Consider the following 6,000-nt stretch of genomic DNA (forward strand, 5'->3'; position numbering starts at 1 on the left):
TTGTAACAGAAAATGCCTTAGGTGTCTAAGTGAAAGAGTAAAGAACTTAGTTTTAAACTGAGCTAAATTTAAGGCTAATTAAACTGGGCTAATTAAAGGGCCCTTACTGAGACTTTTATGAACCAACAGAAAAAAAAAATAGCAGCAAATAATTGCGGCTATTCTTGCAATCTACCTTTCCGAATATCTGTAATATATCATCCACAAAGTACAGCACGCACACACACGCAAATTACTAGATATGAAAAAAGGCAATGAATTTGACCCAAAACCAAAAGAAAAATTCAAACAGATGCACAATTAGAATTAGAGACAAGGATATTACAATAACCGCTGAAAATACGTTAAAGAATTTAGAAGAAAAGAATAAAATTGGTGAACAGATGGGAAACTTCAGCAGAGAAACAAAAAATCTAACAGAATGCAAGGTCTAGAACTAAATAACCCAATATGTGAAGTGAAGCAGACCGGATACAGCAAAATAAACACAAATTCATCCAAACTGAAGCAGAGAGAGGAAAAAGAAATTTTTTAAAAAACCTGAATGTCGGAGATATTTGGGAAAATACAACTGATGGAAAACATGTGTAATTGGAGGGACACAAGAAGGCACAGAGAAAATGGGAGAAAATAAATTTTTGAATGTAATGACATCTCTAAAGTGCTAAAAACAAATATTAACCTAGAATTCTATATCCAGTGAAAATATCATTCAACAATGAAGGCTAAATAGACATTTTCAGATAAGTTAAAGATGAGCCTAATTAGACAATGAAGGTTAAAGAGACATTTTCATATAAATTAAACCATCATTAATGATTGCCAGCAGACCCAAACTACAAGAAAGGAAAGAAAAGCACATTTACAACTTGATGGTTTTTCAGGACAGTCTCTATTTACACCTGTTGTCCTGGCATCTTAGTCAATGTAGCATTTGTCCCATATTCTTTACTTCTATAATTAATTTACTTATTTATTGTTAATATTTTTGGTAGACTTCCATTTTGCACTGCCAGCTCTGCCACGGTCAGACCTAGTAGTGTATGAGACACATAGAGACTGAATATAGTTGTCACTTTGACATATATTTAAATCTGAAAGACAAATCAGCCATATCTTGTCTCTATTCTCCTAATTCTTTCCAAAATCAAATCTCTTGTCAGAGGACAGCACACGAGAGGCTTCCTGTTTAAGAAAAAAGAAAAAAATCACTCAGACACAAGGATATAGGGATGGCTGATTTCTCTGGTCTAGAGTGATGGTGAGAGAAATTTTTGACACTGCTGCTCCTGGCAGCCATTGTTGCACCAGTCAGCTGTATTGCAGCCCATGCCAAAGCACATGAAGCCAATAGGTGTCCATTGACAGGCACTTAGGCATACACGAAAAATGTCCAGAACACAGAGACTAAGAAGCACTGTAGAGCATATGGAGAGTAGTCTGAAGCTTTTGCTACAGTGGTTTTGGTACCATCGTTTGGTCTATTTTTGTATGGTGCAAAGCCACAGCGATATATTTTTTTATTTTTATTGTTTGGTATCACTTTTATATTTTTCAATAAACAATTTGGGTAGCAATAAATTCAAAAATGGAAGTGCATGTTACTCCAGGAAGTTGATGATGAACATGTATTTTGCACAAGATGTTTGAAGGCATTTTTCATCCATCACAGGAGTCACGGTGATGTCCATAAGGACGTGAAAAGTAGAAAGTGCAAATGTGCTGAAGATGATTAACACTTGCTTTCAAAGACTGTGCCTGAAAATAATGTTTTAAAATAGCAGATGTGTTTACATTCCACTCTGTGAAGTATGACTTTTCCTTCACATCAAAGGTAATTTAGCACATATATTTAATTCCATTTTTTTGTGCATGAAGGAGAAGTAAAGCAGTACTTGGTAATGCATCGGCTCCAATAGAAAAGAAGAGTTTTATGCACAGTGGAATGATGACAGTTTTATATCAGTGTCATTAAATGCTTCAAATGGAAAATCACCTGTTATTCAAATAATTTGATATTTTCACCCAATTCATCAAAGTAAAGCTGTCAAAAGTTCTTTCTGTCAGAGATGAGATGACATTATTGGGAAAGCTGTTGTAAATTCAGTGTAGAACTTCTACCATGAAGACAACACTTCTTGTTTTTGTGGTGATAATACAAATACAAATTTAGGTGAAGCACAGTAACATGATAACAATCATGTTCTTATTGAATTATGAAACCATGGAACAGACATATATTTGGAATCAGTTGTGGTACACATAATTTAGATTTGCTTCCAAACAAGTTATATGGTCTTTCCATCAAAATAGAAGCTATAGTTGTTAAAATTTACAAATGTTTCCATATAGATACAATTAGAGAAATGGAGTTACAACATTGTTTGACCAACATGGGATTAAATACCAAAACAACAAAACAAACAAAAACTCTTCTGTATGGCAGCTCATTTGTTTCCTGCTTCTTATCCATAGTGTTGTATAAGTATGTAAGCCTTCGAAATGCTGCTAATCAACCTGTGTGAGCTACAATAATATTGAACTTATCTGTTAAAATGTTCTAAAAAGTTTTGTTATGCTTATTTAAAATCAGTTAGAAATCTTGTATCTTTCATCAAAGTATGTAATGAATGGAGGATAAAAACCTTCATTTTGAAGGCTTTAGTAAGTTCAAAGTATTGAAAACAAATTTTGCAAACTGGAAGGCGTTGAAATTTATTCCTTCCATAGGAAGGGAAAAACTAAACAAAATAAACAAGCAAAAACTGTACAAGAAGTAATTCTGAAATTATATAATTGTGGCTTGGAATATGTTATCTTTTGGCAAGACTTTTGGTGAAACTGCTAATTTTAATTAGTTAAAATTAAATTCTGATCTGGAGTGAAATAACCAAAAAGGCAATGATTTTTCAGCATTTACATTTTTTATTGAGATATAATTGGCATATAACATTATTAAGTTTCAGGTGTACAACATAATGACGATATTTGTCTATACTGTCATCATCATTTAAATTTGATGAAACATTCCGAAAAATCAAAATTTTATGATTTTATCTCATAAAAATTTGTCAGAGAAAGATATTCTAACTAGAGCCCAAAACATGCACATGTGAAAATACGTGGGGCTGAAATATATATACAGTTTAATGTGAAAAACAATTAGAATTGAGAATATCCTCCATTCATCAAAATTTTCTTAAAGCTTATTAAACACCTCTATGAAGAAAAAACACTGCTCCATCAAAAATTTTATAGTTTACTGTAACAATCTCGATGAATCTCACTAACATAATTTAAATGAAGAGAATCAGACACAAATGAGTACGCACTGTATGATTCTAGATCTAAAAAAGACAAAGGCAAGCAAATCCATCAATGCTATTAGAATTGGGAGTGATAAGCAGAATGGTGCACAGAAGGGTTTTAGAATTGGTGATTTGTTGACTCTTGATCTGGTACTAGTAACTCAGTTATGTTAAGATTGTGAAAATTCATGTATGATATTAACTTTTCTGAGTGTTTGTTATATTTCAATAATTTTTTTAGTGTTATGGATATTAAGGATATTCTTTCAAATGGACATATTATAAATACCATTACCACACATAAGAAAATGACCAATGACTCCATTACCTAATATAATATCTAGTCTGCATTCACATTTTCCTTATTTATCCAATAATGGATTTTATTATTTTTATTAGTTTTAATCAGAATTCAACCTATGTTCAAGCACTACACTTGATTGTTACATTTTATTTTTACATTCTTTTAATCTAATAGAGTTCCCCTTCCTTTTCATTTGCTTCGAGGCACTGATGGCTGTGTTATAAATATTCTATATTCTAGATTTGTCTGATTGGTTGCTAAGATGTGTGGTAGACAGAATTTTAAAACGATCTTCAATGACATATGCCCTTGTATAATGTCCTCCCCTAGAATGAGGGCAGTACCTGTGAATATGATGGGATAGTATTCCCATTATTAGGTTTCCAGATTTTGAAGCTATAAGCAAGATCCCTAATCAATGGATTCTGAGTTCATCAAAAGGGAGATTATCCCAGTTGGGCCTGACCTAATGGAGAAAGCCCAAAAGAGAAATTCAAACAAGCACAGACATTCCCCTGCTTGCCGTGAAGAAGTAAGCTGCAGCACTGTGAGAGGACAGAGACACACGGCAAAGACCTGAGGATGGGCTCAAGATGAGTCCCTGGCCATAGTGAACAAGGAAATGGGCACCACAGTCACACAGCTGCAAAGCAGCAAATTGTACCCACAACCTGATGGGGCTTGGAAGAGGACTTTGAGTCTCAGATGAGATTGATGCCCACCCACTGCCTTGACTTCAGTCGTGGGACACCCTGAGCAAAGGATGAAAATAACCCATACCCTGACTTGTCTCATGGAAATTACAAGATAATAAATTTGTGTGGTTTTATGCTGCTAAATGTGAGGTAATTTATTACTTGGTAATAGAAAACTAACACATCTCAATCTTCCCTGTATTTCTTATAACCTAAAGGCTTGTTTTAATACGGCATCCAATAAACTTTTTCTGTAAAGAACCAGATAGCAAATATTTTAGGTCTTACGGGCTGAACAATGTCTGTTGCAACTACTCACGTCTTCCATTGTAGTGAGAAAGTAGCCATAGGCAATACTACCTAAACAAATAAGTGTGGCTGTGTTGCAACAAAACTTTATTTAAAAAAGCATGTGGCAGACCAGATTCAGGAACCCTAACCTCCAATCCTGAATTTTTCCTAATCCCTGGTGCCCCCTTCAGGTTGGCCAATACACAGTCCCTGCCCCCCTCCCAGTCCTCTCACCAAAACTGCTCTGTGGAGCATCCCTGAGAGCTGCTATTGATCCTAATATGCTGTTGTTTCCAATCCTGGATAACTGTCTCTTATTTTTCATAGCACTTTAACTTTACATAGCTCTTTCAAATGCTGAACTCTCATCTTTAATCTTACAACAACCAGGTGAGAAAGGAAGGAATAATTGCTCCCGTCTTTTAAGAGAAGAAATTGAAATGCATGGAGGATGAATGTCTTGCCCAGCTCACAAAGCCAGGAGTGAATAAGTCAGGATTCGAATCCTGGTGATGATCTAAGCTGTCTCTTGAGAGCACACACTAAGGGGACTCTCCTATGTGACATGGGCTCATTCCCATGGGCTGGAAGAGGAATGTTCAATCACAAAGGGGAACCCTAGGCTTCAACCATCAACCAGGCCAGAGACATAGTGCTCTGGGCCTGCTGGGGCTTTCCTGGAGCCCAGGGCAGGGTGTGCTGCGTGCACTGGAGACAGCTTGCAGGGGAAAGGACATGGCTCAAGCTCCTCCTACTTACCTCCAAGGGGAAATATTCCAAAACACATGGGCAGCACAACTGCATCAGGAGCTTCATCCGACAAGTCAGCCGGTGGCTCTGGCAGATGATGCCCTGTCCCACTTCTGCATGGCCACCTGTACCTCCCTGCAGGTGTGGGGCAGGGTCCAGGCGACTCAGGTTCTAGGCTCATATCTTCCATTTACTGCCTGTGTGACCTGGAGCAAACCACTCTGTCCTTCTGCACTTCACTTTCCCGTCTGTAAAATGAGAATGATAACTCCTGCTTTACGTGGACTTGCATGAGGACCAAATGGCAACTGGGTTCAAGGATGCTTTGTACACTAAACAGTTGTCACTGCCCCCTGAAACGGCCCTTCTGAGGCCCCTGCACCAGCCCTCCTCTTACCTGCCCTCAGGTGTTCACCTGGATATCTCTGGAACCATGGCCCCGTTTGTCCCAGAGACCAGCCTCACTCAGCCAAGTCTGGCACAATTCATAATGAAACAAAGTTTGTCTGGATCTTAGTTTATTAATGGTTCCTGCCCACTTGATGTTCCTAGTCTCTCCCAGCGCACAGCCCACAAGTCTAAAACTTATCATTCTAGCCCAAGTATGGACTCTCCCTGGCCTCCCCTCAGCCCCAATTTCCCCTGGGTCAAG

This window comes from Equus caballus, chromosome 12 (assembly GCF_041296265.1).
Source record: "Equus caballus isolate H_3958 breed thoroughbred chromosome 12, TB-T2T, whole genome shotgun sequence".
Taxonomy (NCBI): domain Eukaryota; kingdom Metazoa; phylum Chordata; class Mammalia; order Perissodactyla; family Equidae; genus Equus; species Equus caballus.